Here is a 23,003-nt window from a genome sequence, read left to right on the forward strand (position 1 = left end):
TTGCCTGCTATGGCTCCCTTCTAATTCTCTTAAGGATGCACATCTTTCTCAGACACTAGACATGACTCTGCATCTTGTGTTTGCATGAAGGAGGTGCTGAGGAGCACAGGGTGAGTCTGCACAAGGGTGTTTGTGTCTCACTTCCCCATAGGCTTGTATCACTGTGGAAATGGTTGCTGTACCACGGGGCTCAGTAATAGGTGGCCTCATCTTCAGTCTGGGCCCCTGTGATGGTGAAGGCAGCCTTGTCTCCAAGCAAGGAGCCTGTGAATTGGGCAGGGGCACCAGGGATCCGGTTGCTGGTACCATATATTAGCCCCTTTGGTATTTCATAGGGTTTTTGTTGGACCCAGACAGCGTAGTTACTGGTTGTGACAGCCCCAGTACTGGAAGCACAGGTGAGTGTGACTGTCCCTCCAGGAGAGATGTACAGGGAAGATTCCTGAGTCACCACAGCCTGAGATTCGGCCCCTGAAAATAAGTGAGGAACCTGATGGTCAGGAGAGGAGACAGAGGCAGCAGAGCTGCCTTCCACAGCTCCAGGCAGAAAATCCTTGCTGACCTGTGATGTGAGCCTTAATGTGAGCAGGAGAGGAGCCCAGGCCATGGTACAGACAGACAGGATTGTGCTTTACAAGTCTGCTTAGCATACAAGCAGCCCTCAGCTCTCATTATAACTCTTACCACCCTGCTGGGTGGTGGGGGCAGGGTTTTCATGCAAATGAGATTGCCCTGCCAGCCAAGGAATTCCACAACTTGTTCAGGTCACACCTACTGAGTTAACCCTCAGTCAGTATGTGTAGTAAAATCTACAGCCTACATAATTTATCAATTGCTCCTTGATGCGCCACAGTGAAGCCCATTACATCCTCTAGCGTCAGCAGTGAAAATACCAGGGATGGAATACATTACTGCAAATTTTTTCCTGTTTATAATCCCTTTTTTTGGTTCTCAAAGTTTTAGTTTTCTCAGTATATAAGTCCATTGCCTGAGATTTTGGGAGGAAGCTGGATGGAGGTGTTTTGGGCAGTTGAGACCTAAATAAGTTACCGCTTTCCTCCAAGTCATCAGATACCTTGAGTAGAGAAGCTGAAACCGTGGATTCTTTTGGTCTCTGAATTTAGGTGTCTTGGAAACTCATTCCACTCCTTGAGAAGTCCATTTTTCCAGGCCTAGTAGAATTTCAGAGTTTATTTTTGTATGGTAATTATGGGGCATTACCGAAATATGTGGTGAATGTTTACAAAATTAATGCTGTAAAAGACACATTTTATCCCCCTCAAAATATTTCTCATTGCCTTAAAACACATTTCTCCCATTACTCTTGCTCTTTCTGAAAATCTTGATGACTTTTTACAAAGTTTAATAAAAATATGCTGATCGCAGCACAAATGCAGGACGTAAAAACATTCAGGTGTGTCCTTAATGTACCTCTGCCAGAGATCTGGCAGTCTGTGATTTCTGATCCAAATGACCACAAAGACGAATGCTTTAATTGATTCAGGACATTGAGGCAGCCATAACAGCACAAGCATAAACATGAAAGAAAGCTTGCAAAACTACTTTAGAAGTTAGCAAAGAGGGTAGATAAATATTCAAAGACAATGAGAGTATTTTGAGTGAGATTAATTTTGGTAATACCATTTAATGTAACAAAAAATGTAAATATTGACTATTTTTTAACTACACGTTGTATTTTTTGTTTCTTCAGAATACTAAGAAGAACTACACTGATTTTCTCTGAAGGTTGGACAAATTGTGTATGTGTGTGTGTGTGTGTGTGACCATATGGCTCTCATGGTAAAACTGCACATCACAACTTCAGAGCATTAATCTTCTCTGGGCCTCTTAAACTTAGCACCTTCTGTGTCCCCTGGTCATGTGGTGGACCAGTATTTTCAATCAAAGATGATGAGCTTCCAGAAGCTGAAGTGGCCAGTTATGTATGTTGCTCCAGGGTGGACATTTTGAGATGTAATGATTTCACTTCTTGTGGAAGGGATGATTTCCTTTCTCTTGTCACATGGTAGAAGACTTCTGGGATCTTCATTGATAGGATAGGCTCCTGAAACTTTAGTGCTAGACTGTTGTCTAGATCATTTGTTGAATTTATCATCTCTTGCCTTAATGGTTTGCCTAATATGATATCTTCAATGGAATGTGAGTAATATTTAGACCTTTTAAGATAGTCAATATAGAAGTTAGTGGCCCTGAAGTAAAACCTTTAAAGTACCTTTAGGTAAATTAGGAATGTAAATTATTTTAGATTTTTGTTGTTTTAAAAAATTTTTCTTTGTTGATATGAACGGGAAGTACAAATCTACTAAGTCAACAGCTTTTTATTTTCAATGCAACTGTACTATGTTGGGCTCCTGTGAAATCAGTCTCTGAGTTAGAACGTTTCATTTGGAATGACCTATGAAGAAAAGTGTTAAGAGGATGTCAAAGAGGGATATATTAACGTGTAGTGCAGTCACAAAGATTTCAGCTGATCATATGTGGATTAATGATGTGATGAGAAGATCTCTCAGACACTTTGCAAATTTAAGTAACTTGTATGTTGTGCTCATGTGATAAGCAAAACCTATGTGTGGGTCGTCCAAAGTAAAGGGTGCAATTTTTGAGCAGTCAAAACTTTTAATCATGGAAAAATTTCCAAGAGAACCTCAGCTAGTATGCATTAGCATGCAACACTCCTGAGATCTGGAAGAGGGAGGGTCATGATGTTGAAGGAGAAAACTAGATGTGACAATTACATATATAATTCCCATGGAATGGAAGAAACCACCAAGAATTTGGCTGAGCGTCCACCTCCCTGAGGTTGATGGTACTTCTGTATTTGTGCAAAGGAGGTAAAGATTGTCCAGAGGCTTCTGCCAGGGTTCAACAAGGCACCAAGGAACTTCCAGGAAGATGGCAAAGTGGTAAGTAGCAGAGAAAACAGCTTCTCTGAGAGTCACTATCCAGATGCTGGAATACAGTATCTTGAGGAAGACAAGAAGGAAATGGGTCCCCTGGGCCCAGGAAGAATCTGAAGTATGAACTGAAGCCCAGAGAGACTGAAAAGGAAAACTTCAAGGGAGCAGCCAGTAAGTAGCACCATCTCCCTGAGACGAGACTCACTGTGTGAGAGGAGCTGTTTAAACCGGGGGACCTATGGTCACAGTGATGGTGACTGCTGGTGACCCCCCCAGGCCTCTGCAGAGAGATGTGGCAGTGGAGCGGAGCAGTGGATGTGGAGGAGGTGAGTGCAGAGGACTGAGTCCACTCACACAGAGAGAACAATTAGCTGGAAACCATTTTGGAGATGGGAGGAATAAGCCCAGAGTCCAGAACTGCTGCCAGCCTTGTCTAGTAGCTCCTAGCTGGGTGAAGATCTGTGGAAATTTCTTGGACTGTGGCAAGCCCAATCAATGAGTCTGGTCTCAGGGCAGGCCTGCTGAGACTATCTACTATTCACCATAAAGAACCTGCTGGCTGACTGGGACAGATCGGCACGATTCTGAGCTCTTGTCTCCACAAGTTGTTGTCTACTTAGTGAAATCAGATAGAAGTCTGAAAGCGGACTGTTTGCTTTTCTTTTTCTCCTTTATTGTTTTTATAAAAATGAGTGTGAAAGTGGTTCCTAACCTCTCTGTGGGTGCGGTTCTGTTCTTTGTTTTATCCCTTCCATTTATCCCTTTTCCTTCAATCTTCTGCATCAGTTTCCCCAAGTTGGCACGATCCCCTTGTGTCCCCCAACCTTATTTCTAATCTCTTTCTCTTCTTTCACTTCTATATTTTCTCCTTAATCAATTTTAAATTTTAACCTTCAAAGGCTTTTTTCCCATTTTATTATGCAATCATAAATCTAGTTCAGATCGTTAAAAGTTGAAAATTAAAGGCTAGCTTAGTTTGTTATTTTCTAGGCTGCGTTTGATACTGTTGTTCCACTATAGCCAAAATGGAAATAATTCTTCTAAACAGCTATTGGCCCTGATGATCCATGACTGAGGTTAACTAAGAGCTACAGAAAATATGGTGACACAGTGTTGAAGAACCAGGAACTGGACCAAACAAGCAACAACTTCTCATCTCCAACAAACTGAAGAGGTAAGACCTTCCAACAGACTCAGAACTCAACAAGGCACTGAAATCAGTCAGCTAATTCATTGATGTTCTTTAGTTTTAGGAGCTGTGTATCTTTTACCATGCTCAAAATGAGCACTGGGCCTGGAGGCCAAAGTCTATAAAGTGAGCCATAATTGGGCAGAGAAAGCAGCAGCACATCTTAGGGGACGTTTTGGCCATTGACAGAGGTAATAATATGTTATCAGGTACAGATTGACAGGAGCATCAGAATCACCAGTGGAGACAGATTGCATATATATAACAAGGGAATGTATTAAAACCCTAGGTAACAAAATATTCTCTTATAATTAAGGACAATTATTTTTAGGAATATATTTGGGAGATATGTTAGCTGGAACTCAAATAATTCAGTTAAATAAGTCTCAAAATATAAAGTATAATTGAAGAAAAGTGGGTAGACATTAGGCAATTTATCCAGATGTCTTTATATAAAAATAAGCATTTTGTTTGATACAGCAGTACACACCTGTAACTCCAGCACTTAGGAACCTGAGGCAGAAGAATCACTTCCAGCCTGGAAAAGAATTAGTATTTCAGAAAAACAAATGATGGCATATATTTTTTAAGGGAAAACTAAGTAACAAAATTTAGATGCATTGAATAGAATATTTTTAATTGTTTTAATATATGTTTGTAGTACATAATGGTTACATTCATTGTGGCGAGGTGGTATAAGTATTCTAAAACATCTTATTTTTATTTTGTATACCCCTTATCTCCCTCCATCTCTTGGTCCCTTCCTTTTTTGCAAATATATATCTCCCCATTTTCAAATGCTTATGTTCTAACTGCTTTTTCTTTATGACTTAGGTTATTCCCATCAGAGAATGTATGTAATAGTTAAGCTTTTGTGCCTTATTTATTTAAATGAAATATATGGTCTCAAGATTCATCTGTTTTCCTACACATGACCCATAATTATCCTTCTTCATGGCACAATAGTACTTTACTGCATATAAATCCCATGTTTTATCTATTTATCTGTTGATGGACATGTATGTCACCTCCAAGTTTTAGCTATCATAAATTGTGTTTCTATCAACATGGGTGTGCATATGTTACTGTAATATGATGTTTTAACACATTTAGGAAGATCCCCAAAAGGGAAATTTATGGGTGGAAGGCAGTTCTATTTTTTTGAGGAATTTCTGTACTGATTTCTATAGTGGTCTAGTATACCACAAAAAATGTAGCAGTAAAAATTAAAATTAAAATACAGAGGATCAAAAATAGTTTGCTGAAGTGTTTGGTTTGCTTGGGGGAAAAGGAAGGTATTAATTAACTTTCAAGTTTAAACCACAATGAGATATCAACATATATCCCCAGAATCACTACAAAGTAAAGGATTATAGGGCTGGGGATTTAGCTCATTGGCATAAGCGCCTGCCTGGCAAGTGCAAGGTCATGAATTTGATCCCTGGTACCAAAAACAAAAACAAAAATTGAAGGTTCTGATAATGTTTGAATTATATAAGTAATGTCTCTAAAAATTTTAAACTCCACCACAAAAGATAATACCGACAGCTGACTTTCTTAGCTTTGCTTCCAAGAAACAATAAAATTCTAAGCTCATAATTGAAGGAATGGTGAATGCATTTCTTAAAGTAGTAATAAATAAAACCAGCAAATGAACAAAAAACTTACTAAGAATAGTTTCCTGAATAGCCAGAACCTGAGCTACTAAAAGGTTTAACCTGAATAGCCAGAACAGAGTGGTTTCATCACTACAAGAGTCAGGTGAGGATTTTTGTATAAGGGTCCTGGGTACTTGATGACCCAGCTGTTTATATGGTACCTGCATAGTTAGGTCTTGGCCTAAGGTGAGCTTGTCAGATTTTGATCAGAAGGACAGTGGCTGTGAAAGAGTGGAGACAAAGGGGGAAGCATCCGTTAGCAAGTGGATCCAAGTATTTCATATTTGGACCACTGGTGCTCCCAGGGACTGACAGTCTGAGAAAGCAACTTTGAAGTCAAATGTCATCCTTTATGTACAAATAAATTGAATTACTGTTACATCTGGAAATCCCAAGGTTAGGACTGTAAAGAAGGCCTTTTATTTTTTATTTGCAGGTTTATGTCCTTTTCTAAGGTACCTTGTAGCCAATATCTGTCAGATATTACAGCAGAGCTTTCATGTCTTTGCAGCAGACAACTTGGGTGTCATTAATCAGAAGCACAGTGACATTTTGTGGTGGGAAACTAGTAAGATCAACTGTGAATGCTTCTCCAAAGAGGATAAGCAAGTTTTGAGTTCTGGATGGTTAAGTCCAAGTCAGTTAACCTTTGAGTTCAGAATTGGGTCTTTATACATTTAAAGGTGAAGAGAGGCTGGTTGACAGGAGTCAAATGAAGGCAGAAGAAGGCACTGTTTAAATCCAGCAAGGGCACTGGCAAGTTGTGTGGGACAGCAGGATGGAAAGCAGCCTTGGTGGGAGATCTTGAATGGGATTTATAGGCAGAAGTTTATTTTAGCAATTTGACAGCCTACAAACATTTTGAGGCTTTGAAGCCTCTGTATGCATGATTCCATTGTTTTTTCAGGTAACCATGACAGCAAGCAAGAATGTACTGAGAAACAGTCTGTCTCAGAGCGACCAAATCTGTTGTCAGAGCCTCATTATAAACAGCAGGAGAGGTCCCAAATCCTTAGGAAAATTGAATCCAAGTGAGCTGGCCTTTTATCCTGTCTCAGGATCTTGTTATGGGAGTCACCTTCAAGCAGAAGGCATCTTCTAGTATAGACATGGAAACCAGATGGCAACTGGAGGTAGCAAACCAAGAAAGGCATATAGGTTAGGAACCACAGAGGACAAGTTGTGGCTGTGTTGTTGATGGCACAGAGCTCTTGCACTGAGTGATAATCCACATTGGACATTGTTACTGGGAGGAGAAAAGAGTTTCAAGGTGATTAGCAGTCTGTCAGGTTTTCAAGTTGCTTCAGGGGGCTGATGTGTGACTGGGTGCCTTTTTGTGATTCCTGTGACATTGGATATAAAAGCATGGTTGATGGCCACGCAAGGAGGCAAGTTTTAGTCCATATCTCTGGGAGGAGAGTTTTCAGAATTTCAGATTTCAGTCATCTGTCTCAGACTATTGCAGGGCCCAACAAGAGAGTGGCAGACTGGCTTGGTGCCTTTAATTTAGAGAGGAGATTTCTTCCCAGAAGCAGTATGGAGCATTCAGGCATGTATAGGAAATCATATTTGGTGAAATGTGCTCCCAGGTTGCAAGTTTGTGCCTGGTAAAGGGGTGAGGGGAAAGAGCCCTACTTATCCAGATGATGCTGATGCTATGGGCACCATTTGAAGAAGGGAGTCAGGTATGGCCTAGTCTGAACTTGTCAAATCAATGAAAGTTTTGTCGTTTGATCCAAGTTGATTATCTTTTAGTCTGAGTGAGCATTTATTTTTTAGTGTCCTCAGCCCTTATAATTTGCATATTGGTCTTTCCCAGAGAGGATGTTCATCTATCAGACTGAATTTTCTTGCAGATAGAGGTGCTTTTTGTGCAATTAAGGCCACATTTATTATATGTGAATTTTCAGGGGCCTTTGGGTCAAAGTGGTGTGAGCCCTGTAGACTTGATCGAATCTCTTATAAACTTTCAAAGGGCTTTTGTGTAACAGTCATAACTTTTGACAAATGGTTGAGCTCTCCCCTACTTTGATGCCATGAGAAATGCTTCACTGGGTTGCTTTGATTTTTTTTTTTTTCCTGACTGGAAAGCTGGCCTGGCAGGAGCTATAGTGAAATCTTCCAAGATTGAGTTTTTAGAATCTGTGCAGGGTCAGAGAGCAGCAGTTTAATTTTATTTTAACTCTATAATCACTGGAAAAGCTCTTTTTAAAATGCTTATGTCTGCAGTCAAGAACTGTGAATTTTGACTAATTAGTTCCCATTCCTGACATCCTATGTATGTGAGGTGTACCATTAAATAATGGTGCAACTAAGGGTAGGTGTCCCTCATAGAGAGACACCATTCAGATGCTCACCTGGATGCTTGCCTCTCAGCAATGCTGGAACCATATGGGCTACGGAGAAGCATTGATAAGTTCTCCATTTTGTCCTTACTAGCTGTGTCCATGGAACCACAGTTTGGGTTCAATTAAGCTCCGCAGTTTGAAGATGGAAGTCCAACTTCTCACTGTGGGGCACAAAGAGAATGGCCTACTACTTTTGCTGTTCATTACGAGCACAAAATCATTCAGCAGGCATTCAGGAATAAAACATGCCAATCACCTTCCCTCAAGCGTGGTCTTGAATAGTGAGAGTTGATGAGGGTCTCCTGCTTGAGCTGAGCAGCAATGATACATAAACTAACTGGGGTGCCCGTGGACATCTTACCAGAATGACAGGCATGCAAGCATCCTCCTCCCTTTTGTGTCTGATGTGAGCTGCTTGAACAGGAAGCCCAAAATTCTTCTCTTCACATCCAGGGGACATGAGAAATCTTGAGTATACACCTTCCTGTCAGGCTGGAGAGGCCCTTACTCAGTCTGAGAGGTCAGAACTGGTCACCAAAGAGATCAGCATGGTTGATCTTTCCAGCCAAGCACCAAATACTATGGCAAACAGGAACACTGAAATGATGCCTAGGATTTGGAGTCAGATTTATTTATGTTGATGGACACTGACCTCAAGAAAAAATGTCAGGCACTGACTGAAGGCTCAGAGAAGGAGGTGTCTCATGGAGTTTTCAAGCAACAAATAGAGTACTTGGCTCTCTTTGATTGGTTCTTACAATATACATCATAGACCATCTGTGCATCACAGTGACCAGCTCTTTCTAAGAAACAGAAGTAGCAGGAACTGTATAACAGGTACTGTTAGGTAGGCAACTAGCAGAAACTGAAGTATACATGTGTGTGTGTGTGGGGGGGGGGTATGCTCTGCTATGTCCCTACTCTGATATCTTTTTAAAGCAGTAGGTGTTTATGTTGGGTTCATGTCTTTATTCACATCAAGGGCTCAAGGGTCAGTCATAGTTTGGGGACCAAGGAGCTCAGAATCATTCATAGGTCTTCTCACTGTTTTTTGTCTTTTTAATTGTTGCATGCCACATACTCTACAAGATGAGTTTTAGCTCAAAACTATATGTCAGCGGACTTCCGGGAGAACATGGTGGACAGATAACAGCAACTACCGGAGGCTCTCTGAAAGAATCGGCTCAGAAGCCAGGAATGGTGCGGACTAAGGAGACATAAGCAGGTGGAGATATGCTCTGCTGACTCAAGAACGAACTGGGCTGAGAGAAACCAACTTGGAATGCAGTCCTGGCGCTAAAACAGGAACAGAAAAGCCTCAGTGTGGAGGCTGGACCCTGTGCCATTGTAAGCCGCGATTTGGGTTTCCCGCCACGCGGCGGCTGGCTGCCTCTACCTCGGCTCGGCAAGAAGAGACGCGCAGAAGCTCTGAGAACGGCAATCTGCGAACGGCAGGGAGGTGTGCACTGACTTGTGGTGAGGTGAGTGAGAGAAACTGACACTCTACCACAGTTCGACTCCAGCAGAGGACTTTCTGGGCCTGAGCAGTCCTGCGGGAGCAGGGCGCGGTGGCGACTCCAGCCACACATCCCCCTCTTGGGCGGGATTGGTGAAAAGTGCCTGGCCTGCGTGACGCTGCCGGCGGACCTGGTGGGCTGTCCTAACCCAGATCCCAGAGCCTGACGGTGGCCGGGAGGGGAGATGTGTAGGCTGCCTGGTCCGTAACTCCCTGGTGCGCAGTGGTGAGCGCGAACACCTAACTGGCGCAATTCAATCAGGCTGTGGCTGACTGGGAGAGAAGCTGGGCCTCTTATATAAGCTTGCATATATAAGGAACAGAGAAGAAGAGGCAGCATGGGAAGAGGCAGCAACAAGAAAGGCTCCTCGGCCCCCAATTCTGAGAATCAGGCAATAGCAGACACCGCACCAATACACATAAGGCACCATATAGAGAGCCTCATAGACCAATTCAGGAATGAAGTTATCAATGACCTGAAGCTAGAAGTATGCAGAATAGTTAGAGAAATGCTAAGTACCACCCAAGAAAAAACAGGTGGTGGAATGGAAGAACAGAAAAAAAGGGGAGAATTGTTTGATGGAGAAAACAGAGAAAGCATAGAATACGTGAAGCAGGTTCAAAGGGACTACCAAGATACTAAGAAGTCTATCGAAGACTGGCATAACAGCTTGAAAGAAACTAAGGACTGACTATCTGAACTGGAGGGCAGACTTGTAATATGGGAGAATGAAATGAAAAACTTCTTAAAAATAACAAAGAAACAAACAGCAATAATACAAAGACAAGAAGATGATAAGAGGATCCATAACTTAAGGATTAAGAACATAAAAGAAGAAGTAGGGACACAAACAAGTGAACTACAAAAGCTACTCACAGAAATAATCCAGGAGAATTTTCCTAATTTAGCAAAAGGTAAAGATACTCAGATGTATGAGGCATACAAGACCCCAGCTACCTACAACCCAAACAGAGCAACACCCAGGCATATAATAATAAAAATTTCAGAAATTCAATACAAGAACAGAATATTAAAAGCTGTCAGAGACAAGAAACAGACCACTTACAAGGGAACACCCATCAGAATTACAGCAGATTTCTCTGCACAAACCATCAAATCACGAAGAGCGTGGGGGGAAATAATTCAAGCTTTGAAAGATAATAATCTCCAGCCAAGATTGAGATATCCTGCACAACTGTCCCTGGAAATTGATGGAAAAACAAGGTGCTTCCAGGATAAAGAGGAACTGGGGGAATTTGCAACCACCAATTCAACTCTACAGAGAGTATTGCAGGATATTCTAAAAAAAGAAAAATACAAAGAATCCAGAAATAATGGCAGAGAGGCCACAACGAATGGAGCAGAGAACAAAATGAAGAAGACAAACTGACAGCTACTGACAGAAAAAGAGCTCAACAGAAATGAGGCAGAGAAGATTGGATGATAGGAACAGCTATTTTGGAGAAAATGACATCTTAATAGGTAAGACTGATTTAGTATCATCTTGTTTTGAAGTCTCATCTAGCTTTTGTCCTTCTGTCTCCAATGGTCTAAATAGGCTGTATCTTACTGGATTTTATTATGTACGATAGTATAAGCAAAAACCTTTTAAAGACAAGGAGATTATACAGAAACCATTGTTCATTTTCTGTTAGTTGATTCTAAATATTCTGTAATGCTGTCATTCTCTTGAATGGTTTTACATTGTTTTGATATACTTAATGCTACAGTATACAAAGTTGTACTCAAGGATTTCAAAGAAAGAGACAATATGGTAACTACTTTTAGGTTAGGATTATCTGGTGGTGAAACACTATTCTGCTTAAATGGTTATGTTTTGATCTGCGCTGTTTCATTGTTATGCCCTCTTTTATCTCAATCTCCACTCCATTATTTACTTTTTTATCTTTATCCTTTTAATTAAAGGAAAAAAATAGCAGGATATATTATAGTAACCCACTTTGACTTTTCATTACCTTGATTTAAAGCCCTGTATTACTCTCACCATCTGGTTTTTAACTGATGTTCCCCTATTCTGTTTTGCTGGATAGTATCAGGTTCAAAAGTTTAGGCATCAGCTGTGAAGATAATGAGATTCATTATGACGCCCATTCTTGTTGACTTTTATCTACTTTTGAAGACCTACAATGTCTCCAATGTTTTGGTTTTGTCAGTTTTATTCTTTACTGTTTTGTTCAATTGTATTATAACTAACGATATAGGCAATTCTATTAGAGATAGCGGGAGGCATTATGGTAACCATTGTTGATCACCTTGTATTATGTTTTTACATTATCTATTATGTCCACCCTTTTGACTTGACCGATTCTGTTCTGTTATGTCACATTTGGTTTTACTCTCTTCCAAAAAAGTAATAAGAACCGTGGGAGCAATGAAACCCAAAATGTGTAATAGTCATGGTACAAAAGAGAGGAAAAGAAAGTGCTCCAAACTATATAACTGCATGTATATTTAAGTGTATAAGATAGAAAATGATATCACAGAGTTTTATTGGATCAATGAACAGAACTGTTTGCAGTATCATTGATGGAATGTCCACTTTACAAGCTTTAATTTTGTGACTTGAACAATTATTTCTAAGATGACAATATGTAATCCATTAACTAGTGATTTCCTACTGTTCATTTTTTTTCTGTAAATCTGTATAACTTATACCCTTTCCCTGCTTTTTTTTTCTTTTCTCCTTAAATAAAATTAAAAAAAAAACTATATGTCAGCATATAAAGTATGATGTCTTGTGTTCTCTTAAGCGAAAAAAGCCAGGAAAACTTCACATTATGCATGGTAAATATGAACATGATCTTAACGTACTCCTTTAATAGACTCCATGCAAGACCCCAGCGTATTCTAGTAGAGGTGCTCCATAGGCATGGGAAGTGTCTCAGTCTCAGACTCCAAGATGAAAATAACTTTGCAGATCTCAATCAGTCTTTAGCTTATTAATCTGGAACAAATGATTTCCAAATTTAGTGAGTTGAACACTTATATCTCATAGTTTCTCTGAACTGGAAATTAAGGAATTACATGGTGCTGGATGGTTCAGGCTCAAGATACTTGATTCAGTTGGTGGGAATTTGCTACCAGGGCCTCCATATATTTGAAGGTTTGGCTGGAATGGTAGCATCCACTTCTGATCTCAGTCACATTGGGTTTTGGCACCTTTATGTTGCTGCTTCACTGTGTGTCATTTTCCAGGACAGGCAATCCAATAAAAAGCAACAAAGACAAGTGATAATCTTTATGATCTGATCTCAGTAGTAGTATTCGAACAGTTAACTATTCTATTTCTAGAAGTCAGTTATATATAAGGGTTAAAAATTACTCCTATTAGAAATATAGAATAACAAAGGCAATTTGGGGCAACAAAGGCAGGGCAAGAGGCTCTCAATTCCTGACTTGAAATTATAGTACAAAGCTACAGTGATAAAATCAGCATGATACTGGCAAAGAAATAGACCTGCGGATCAATGTAACAGATTAAAAGATACAAACACTACTACAAAGACACTCAGCCACCTTATATTTGACAAAGGTGCTAAACACGTTCACTGGAAAAAAGCCTCTTTAATAAATGGTGTTGGAAAAATTGGCTCTCCACATGCTGAAGACTGAAAATAGACCCATGCCTATCACCAGACACTAAACTAAAGTAAAAATGGATAAAGGATCTAAATATTAAAACAGAAGCACTAAATCTACTGGAGGACAAGGTAGGTAGAAGTCTTGGTGACATAGGAGTAGAAAAGAATTCATGAAACAACGCAAACTGCCTGGGAGGTACTTCAAAGAATCAACAACTTGAATTTCATCTTATTAAAAAGTTTTTGCACTTCAAAAGAAACCACTAACAAAGCGAAAAGAAAACTCACAGAATGGGGAAGAATTTTAGCCAGCAGTCCCTCAGATAAGACTTATATAAAGAACATATAAAGAACTGAAAAACACCAAGCCACCCAAATTCAAAGACCCACTCCAAAAATAGGCATCTGAGATGAACACATATTTCTCAGATGAAGATATGCAAGTTTCAGATAAATGCATGAAGACATACTCAATATCACTGGTCACTTGAGAAATGCAAATTACAACAGCATTGAGATTTCACCTCACTCAGGAAAGAATGGCTGCCATCAACACATCAGCTAATGGGGGCCAGGGATTTAGCTCAGCAGCATAAATGCCTGCCTGGAAAGTGCAAGGTCATGAGTTTGATCCCCACTACAAAAAAAAAAAAAAAGGAAAAGGAAATTAACTGATAACAAATGTTGGTGAGGCTGTGGGGAAAAAGGAACATTTGTCCACTGTTGGTGGGAGTGTAGACTGGTGAAGCCACTGTGGGAATGAATCATTATGGAGCTTTCTCAAAAACTAGCATTGGAAGTTCAGTTCACTCCAGCTGTTCCCCTCTTGGAGATTTTCCCAGAAAAACTGAAAAAGTCATATCACAGCAATATATGTGCACTCATGTTTTTTGTTTTTTGTTTTTTTAAATCAGTACTGGGGATCGAACTCATGACCATGTGCTTGCAAGGCAGGAGCTTATGCCACTGAGCTAAATCCCCAGCCCCTGTGCACCCATGTTTATAGCAGCACAATTTATAATAGCTAAATCTTGTAAACAATCAAAATGCCCATTAACTGCAGAATGGACGAAAAAGATGTGATATTTTTATACAATAGAATATTACTCAGCTAGAAAAAGGATGATCTTGAGGATTTTATAGGTAAATGGAGGTAACTTGAGACCATACCCATAAGTGAGACAAGTCAGACTCATATTTCTAAATATTGTATCATCTTCTAGTATAAAAATAATAAAACTGAAAGAATAATAAGATCCAAAATGTAGAATAGATATTGTAATCATGAAAGGGAAAAAAGTGCTCTAAAGGGTGTAATAGTGTAAGTGTGCAAGACAGACATACTACTGTTTTTGTTTATCAAACAAAATGGCTTGTACTGTCATTATTTGATTGTCCAGTTTTATGCTTTGATTTTGTAACTTGAACAATTTCTTCTAAAATAAAAACATGTAATTTATCAACTAGTGGTTTTTTACTGCTTTTTTGAAATTCTGCATTATTATTACCCTTTTTACTGTTTTGCTTTTTTTCTCTAAATATAAAAAATACTTTGTATATTGGCTCCCATGTTGTTTCCTTCCTCACAGCAAGTTGGCACCATAAACTCAAACCTGCCAGAGTCAGAATCAAAGTTGTTTTTCTGTTTGTCTTTCTGAGATCAAGTGTCAACATGTGGTTTTGGCTGGATATGAACTCACCGTGTAGCCCAGGCTGGCCTTAAACATCCTGTGATCCTCTTGCGTCAGCCTCCAGAGTGCTAAGATTATAAGTGTGTTCCACCATGGTGGGCAAAATAGTTTTGCGCATCCAATCACTTTGGAGATTAAAAGCATGGTTTTATCTTCCAGCTTTGCATACACCATGAAACGGTGCTTAATATTTTTATTAGTTATACATAAGAAAAATCAGGATGTATGGCACTCTAAACATTGATCACTGTCCATAGCTCTCTGACTCTCAGGTTCCTGGCTTCATTGATGAGTGACCATGTTGTAGACACTTTAAGCCCTTCTGTAGTTTTTCCTTGAGAGTTCTCTCCCCTGCTTTTGTGTGGTGGCCTGTGCTACTGACTCTGAAAAGTCTCTAATTTGAAGAAAGTTTGCTTCACAACTGGTCAAGTGACAGACAAAATGGAGCTACTGTCATCTCCTAAGTGATGTCTTTTCCTTAACTAATTTGTGAACCCCAAAAATCTCTACACTTGTCACTCAATACAGTCCACACTCTAGGTAAAAGATTACAGAGGCCCATAAAATGTGACGGTAGAGTTGTCACTTTGTGACCATGAGTTGTTTCAGTGGTTGCCTTGCATGATCACCTTGTAAGTCCCCAATGACTCACATCGCTCTCAGATACCAGACTTGATTCCAAGCCTTGTGTTTGCTTTCATGGAGGTGTTGAGGAGCACAGGCTGAGTTTGCTCAAGAGTGTTTTTGTCTCACTTCCCCCATATGTATGTGTCACAGTGGAAATTGTTTCTGTACCACAACAACCATGTGTGTGTGTTGGATCATATTGCTCTCATGGTGGAACTGTGTACCCGAGGACTTCAGAGCATTTGTCTTCTCCAGCTTCTTAGACCTAGTAATCACTTAGTAATCTGCTGTACACTAGTCTCAGTCCTATTCTATGAACTTCCAGAAGGTGATGAGTCCAATTAAGTATGAGGGTGGATTGTGAGACACAATCATTTCACTTCCTGTGGAAGGAATTTTTCCTCATGTCTTGTCACATGCTAAAAACCCCTGATCTGATGGGTGCCTGAAATTTTAGTTTTTGTCTCCTATGTAGATCATTTGTTGAAATTATCACCTCTTGCATTTCTGTTTTGCTTATTATGGTATCTTCAATAAGGTGTGTAGAATGTTTAGATATCCTAAGAAAATTGAAGTCTAAGTCACTGTAGCCTTGGAACAAAATCTCTAAAGTACCCTTTAAAGTTATCTATGAGTCTAAATTACTTTACATTTTCAATTTTTTCTTGATATGAACAAGGAATTATATATTTGCCAAGTCAATATCTATTTATTGTCTATGTAACTATCCTCAGATGGGCTTCTTAGAAAACAATCTTTGAGTTGGAAAGTTCCCCACAAGAGTTTTATTTGGAATTATCTATGAAGAAGAGAGGCAAGGGAATGTCAAAGAGGGATACACTGACATGTAGTGTAGTCATGATAAAGATTTCAGCTCTTTGTATGTGAATTAATGGAGATGTGATGAGAGGGTCTCTCAGATACTTTGCAAATTTTGGCAAGGTGTGTGTTGTACTCATGTCACAAGCAAAACCTTTGTGTGGCTCCTCCAAGTTGAAGGGTGTGATGATGGAGGGGTCAAACCTTTTAATCCTAGAGGAATTTCCAGAGGGCACATCCAGCTGGTATCCATCAGCATGCAACACTCCTGACAGTGGGAGGAAAAAGCATTCGGGAGCTGAAGGAGAGAACTGGGTATCACAATAATATATATGAGATTCATAGAGGAAGACCTTAACAAGGCTATATTCCCTGAGTGCAGGCAGAAGTTACAGAGAGGCAGGATAGAGGAAAGAATGGTATTAGCAAAAGATAGCTCCTAGCAGTGTGCAGCGAGTTCTCTCTTTCTTTCCAAAGGAGAATTTCTGTCAAATTTTTAGATAGTTTTTCCCTCCACGGCATGGGAGAAATCACCAGGGATTTGGCTGAGCCCTCCACCTCTTTTAGGTTCTTTGCATTTCTGTATTTGTGCTAGGAATGTAAAGACTGTCCATAGCCTTCTGCCTGGGTCCAAGAAGGCCTGAATTTCTGTGAGATAATGCATTGGTGATTCTGATTTTCAAGAGTTATGTACCTTTTACCATGCTCAAAATGAGCACTGGTCCTGGATGTCCAAGTCTGTAAAGTGAGCCATAATGGGCACTGAAAATAGCTGCACATTTTAGGTGACCCTGTGGCCATTGGCAGAAATAATATGTTATCAGTTATAGATTGACTAGAGTATTAGAACTACCAGTGGAGACATAGTGTAAGCATAGAAAAACAAAAGACAAGGGAATATATTAAAATTCTAGGTCACAAATGGAAGCTATATTAGCTGGAGCTTAAATAATTCAGTTAAAGAAGCATTTCAAAATATATAAGTATTACTGGAGAAGGGAGAAGAGATTTAGCAATGAATCCAGATGTCCTCACATAAAAATACACATTTCTCTGCTGTGGTAGACCCTTTTATTCTCTGAATTCAGGAGGTTGATGCAGGAGGATCACTGTGAGTTTGATGTTAGTCTTAACTCCATAGGGAGAACCTTTCTCAAAAAACAAGTAGAAGTCAAGGAAAAAGAAGGATAAGGAGAAGGACAAGGGGAAAGAGAAGGAGAAGAGGAGGGGGAAAAGAAGGAGAAGGAGAAGGAGGCAGGGGAGGAAAAGGAGAAGAGAAAGGAGAATTTCAGAAAATCAGAGGGTAACGTGCTGTTAAAAATTAAACAATAAAATTTAGATGCAATGATTAGGATATTTTAATTGTTTTAGTACATAATGATTACAGTCATTGTGGGGCAAGTGGCCTAAATGTCCAAAGCATCTTAATTCTTTTTTCTTATATCCCTTACCTCTGTCCATCTCTTGGTCCCCTTCCTTTCTGCAAACACGTATCTCATTTCCAACAACCATATTTTTAACTGCTCTGTATGTGTGATTTGGGTCACTTCCAAAAGGGTAGTTTTACAATATTTAAACCTTCTGTATGATTTATTTTACTGAAACATATGCTCTCAGGACTCTTCTAACACATGACCTACATTTATCCTTCTTTGTGGTACAATAATAATTTTTGGCATATAAATTCCACATTCTTTTTATTCACGTATCCATTGATGCACATTTAGGCCACCTCCAAGTTACAGCTATCATGAATTGTGCTGCTTTCAACATGGGTGTGCATATGTCACTGTAATATGATGTTTTAATACTTTTGGGAAGATCCCCAAAGAAGGTGTTATTTATTTATTTTTGTCTCTTTGAGACAGTGACTTGCTATGCAGTTCAGGCTGGCTCAAACTCACTTCACAGTGCAGATTGGTTTCTATCTTGCAAGGATCCTAATGCCTCAGCCTCCCGAGTGCTGGAATTACAGGTATGCATCACCATGCCAGGCTTCAAGAGGGCAATTTATAGATGGAATGCAATATCTACTTTATTTTAGGAATATTTATACTGATTTCTATAGTGGTTGTGTAAACTGCAAATATATATCAGTAAAAATAAAAATGAAAATAAAAAATAGGGCATCAAAAATAATTTGCTGAAGTACTTAGTTTGATTTGGGAAAGAGGAAAATATTGATAAATTTAAATTTCAAGTTAAAACCAGAGTGAGATATTTGTATATATTTCTAGATCACAATAAAGTGAAAGACTGAACATGCATACAAGCAATACACAGTCCCTTATAAAATATGATGCAATATTTGTACATATTCTATGTACATCTTCCTCTATGTTTTAAATTACCGGTATATTATTTATATTATTAAAATGCAAATAGTGTATCAATAGTTGTTATATTACACTGTTTAGGCAATACTGAAAAGAAAGAAGGCTATATAATTTCACACAGATGAAAAGCTTGTTTTATGGCTCATGAGAAATATTTGGCATTTTAATCATTTAAAATGTTTGTAATACTATGTATAATTTTATATCCCGAAGTTGCAGTATCATTGTGATAACCAGTTTTCTACATAGCAGCATAAGAAATCCATTACTTTTTTTTTTCTTTTTTGAGGCAGATCCTCACTATGTATTTTAGGCAGGTCTCGAACTTGCCTACTGCCTCAGGTTCCTGAATTCTGGGATTTCAGGCAGTGTCATCATGCCTGGTTCTATATCTGCTTATTTAATTAACATAATTCAGTTAATAAAAAGAAAAATGTGTATATTTGTTCGATAGTATTTGAATCTGCTGATGTATAATCTATGGGTAAGGTGTACCAAATGTAGTATTTGTCATAAGAGGTAGATATTTATTATGTTCTCATGCCTTTGTCTGGTTTTACTTAATATTCTGCATGTCTCTCAAGGGAATTAGGGTCCCTCTCTTAAGGGCTAGGGATGAGGAACTCAGAACCATTTATAGATTTTCTCATTCTTTTCCGCTTTTATAAGTGTTGCATGTCACATACTCTGTAGGATGAGGTTTTGCTTAGAACCATTGCTCTGTGTAAAAAACATGAATGCCTTTTATTTTTTGAGCTGAAAAGGCAGAAAATTGCACCTTATGCATGGGAAATATGAGCATGACCATGAGCCAGTCCTTTGACACACCCTGCAGAAGGCCGTGGTATGTCTCTGTGGAGATGCCTCGTAAGCATGGTAAGTGTCTCAGTCTCCCACTCCAGGATCCAAATAGCACCCCAAATTTTAGTCAGTGTTTAGTCTATTAAATCTGGAACAAATAATTTCAAGACTTAGTGACTTACACACTTAGCATCTCATAGTTTCTGTGAGTTGGAAGTCAAGGGATTACATAGTACTGGACGTTTCAGGCTCAAAATATTCGATTCAGTCAGAGACAGCCTGTCATCAGGGCCTGCATAATCCAAAAGCTTGGCTGGAGTGGGAGGTTCCACTTCTGAACTCAGTCACATTGCTTTTTAGCAGCTTTCTCTTGCCCCATCACTGTGTGCCATTTTTCAGGGCAGGTAATCCAAGTGAAAACAATCCAGTCAAGCCATAATATTTATAATCTAATCTCAGTAGTGTATTCCAACTAGCTAACTATCCAACTGTTAACTACTTCTATAAAAAGGGTACAAAGTACTTCTTGGTATTAATCCCTAGTTCATTTCCTTCATCAGTGCAGTTTGAAACCATTGAATCAAACCTGCCACAGTCTAAATCAAAGTTTTACATATCAAATTGCTTGACATTTAGACTAACAGCATAGTTTTAGTTATATGAAGCCTGCCTGTTTTGCATATATCATGAAAAGAGACTTAATCTTTCTCAGTGAAACATAAGAGAAATCCTGGACTATGAATCTCGAAGTGCTTCTCACCTTTCCTAGTCCTCTGACACTCAGATTTCTGGGTGCATTGCTCAGTGACATGCCTTAGACACATAAACACTTCTCCAGTTTTCCCTTAGCAGTTTTCTTTTCCCTCTCCGGGTGGTGGCCTATGCTACTGAATATGAACATTCTCTAGCTTTAAGAAACTTTGCTCCTTAACTGGTCAAAGCACAGAAAAAAGGGAAGTACTTTTATCTCCTTAGTAAAGTGTTTTTCTTAACTAACCCCTCCATCTTCACATTTACTATACCAGTCACTCAGCACAGTCCACACTCAAGAGAAGGGTTACAGTAGAGCATATACTGATAAAGGGGAGTTCACTGGGGCGCTTGTTGTGGCTGCCTCCCATGATCCTCTTCTAATTCTCCAAAGGTGCTCATCTCTTTCAGATACCAGACATGACTCCTAGTCTTGTGTTTGCATGAAGGAGGTGCTGAGGAGCACAGGGTGAGTCTGCACAAGAGTGTTTTTATCTCACTTCCCTGTAAGTTTATGTCACTGTGGAAATGATTCCTGTACCACAGGGCACAGTAATAGGTGGCCTCGCCTTCACCCTGGACACCTGTGATGGTGAAGGCAGCCTTGTCTCCAAGCAACGAACCTAAAAATCGGGCAGGTACATTAGGGACTTAGTTGCTGGTGCTACCTATTATTACCTGTGGTGTTTGGTAAGGTTTTTGTTGGACCTAGGCAGCATAGTTACAGGTTGTGACAGGCCCAGTACTGGAAGCACAGGTGAGTGTGACTGTTCCTCCAGCAGAAATGTACAGTGAAGATTCCTGAATCACCACAGCCTGAGATTCGGCCCCTGAAAATAAGTGAGGAACTTGATGGTCAGGAGAGGAGACAGAGGCAGCAGTGCTGCCTTCCATAGCCCCAGGCAGAAAATCCCTGCTGACCTGTGATATGAGCCAGAAGTGTGAGCAGGAGAGGAGCCCAGGCCATGGTGGAGACAGCCCACTGTGCTTTTCAGGACTGTGCTTTTCAGGACTGCCTAGCACACAATCAGCCCTCCAGCTTGCATTATAACCCTTAATGCCCTCCTGGGGGACGGCAGACAGGGTTTTCGTGCAAATGAGATTGCCCTGCCAAAGAGTTCAGTAACTTATTCAGATCATTTCTACTGAGTTAACCCATAGTGAGTATGTGATTACGGAACCTACAATCATCAAAGTTTTTCAGGATTATTTGCTGTCCCAGGGCTAAGCCCCTCCCGCCCTCTAGTGTCAGCAGTGAAAATACCACTAATGGAATAATTTATTCCTGCAGGTCTTTTCCTGTTTATGATCCCTTAAGTGCAGAGATTTTAGTTCTCTCAGTACATTAAGTTCTATACTGTGATTCCAGAAGACAGTTGGGTGGAGATATATTTGTCAGCTGAGACCTGAGTAAGTTATTTCTTTCCTCCAAGTCATAGACATCAGATCCCTTGAGTAGAAGAGCCGAGACTGAATTCTTTTAGTCCCTAAATTTAGGTTTCCTGGATACTCACCTAGCAGTGAGACACAGAGTAAGATCACGGCAACATGAACAGATACTCAGTTTTGTATTTGCAATAGTATTGGAGAATATTTCTGAATGGCTTTTTTGGGGTATTGTTGAAATATATGATTTCTTATTTGCTTAAATAATTGCTTAAAAAATTAATGCAGTAAAAACACACTTTATTCTCAAAATATTTGTCCTTGCTTGATGCTTATTTATCCCATCATTCTTACTTTTTATGAAAATCCTCTTTTGTGATGATTTACAAGATTTGATAAAAGATGTGCTGATTGGCCTCCCTCCTCTCTCCGTGGACCTAGAATAGGCAGATCATAGGCCTCACTTCCCATTCACTTCAGGGACCTAGGAGTTGGCAGATCATCAGCCTTACCCTTCCTCCTCACTCCACGGACCTATGAGTCTGTGGAATCATTGGTCACCTTCTCCCTTCCAACCTAAAGACCACAGCAGCACATGGAAAACTAGCAACCTCTTCACCACCTGCAGAACCTTGGAGGTCTGGTGGGAGCCTCACCCACACAGAGAACCTCAGTGGGCTTGCAGCAGTGTGGTGAGTTTCCCTCTCAAATGGAGGGCCTCAGTGGGTAAACAGGATCAGCAGTGAACTCCTTCCCAGCTGTAGGACCTTGGTGACTGGCAAGAGTGTTGTTGAGTCCTTCTTCCATATAGAGAACATCAGGTAGGTTGAGGAGAGTATCCATAAGGCCTCCCCCCAACCAAGAAGTAATCAAAAGGGCCTATGAGACACCCAGTGACATAGTAGGATCCCAGCTGAGGTTCACACTATAGCCAGGTAGATCTGGTGGCCTAAAACAACCTTAAGCCATAGTAACAGTGGGAACTAAGGGTTAACTTACATCAATACTCCTAGGCTAGTCAGTGTAGGAAGAATATAGGACTCATCCAAAAGGCCCTGCAGGAGGAATTCAGGTGACTGGTCCTTCCCCTTCATTGTGGGACCCAGCAATTGGAAAAACATCACACAATAGGACCCTAAGACACACATGATAGACAGTTGAGACTAGTGGGATTGAAAAGACCAAAATATTAACCCCAGAACTGAAAATGACAAAGCAAAAAAACAAAACGCAATTTCAAACGTCCAGTTTGTCAGGAACAAGTACAGGAGATATCAAAATAGAGGACATTAGAATTCATACACCTGAAAAGATAGCAAGTGAAATAAAGAAACAAATCCATGAGGCTGTAGAGGAAATCT

At 39.9% G+C, this 23,003-nt stretch overlaps 1 protein-coding gene, 1 pseudogene and 1 gene segment (V, D, J or C); 1 reads left to right on the plus strand and 2 right to left on the minus strand.

Moving 5' to 3' along the window:
• The window catches only part of Znf280b (zinc finger protein 280B), a 32,117-nt gene extending 21,677 nt beyond the window's left edge, over positions 1-10,440 (plus strand). Inside the window, exon 8 of the transcript XR_010039705.1 lies at positions 336-10,440. The gene's annotated coding sequence lies outside the window, so the exon portion shown is untranslated. The remainder of the gene's footprint in view (positions 1-335) is intronic.
• LOC111753989 (Ig lambda-1 chain V region S43-like) overlaps positions 1-23,003 on the minus strand; it is a 600,738-nt gene that overhangs the window by 566,968 nt on the left and 10,767 nt on the right.
• Positions 56-21,150, minus strand: LOC111753993 (uncharacterized; annotated as a pseudogene).

The sequence above is a fragment of the Cavia porcellus genome, unplaced genomic scaffold, assembly GCF_034190915.1.
Source record: "Cavia porcellus strain 051 isolate PalLab524CR breed Dunkin Hartley unplaced genomic scaffold, mCavPor4.1 scaffold_16, whole genome shotgun sequence".
Taxonomy (NCBI): Eukaryota; Metazoa; Chordata; class Mammalia; order Rodentia; family Caviidae; genus Cavia; species Cavia porcellus.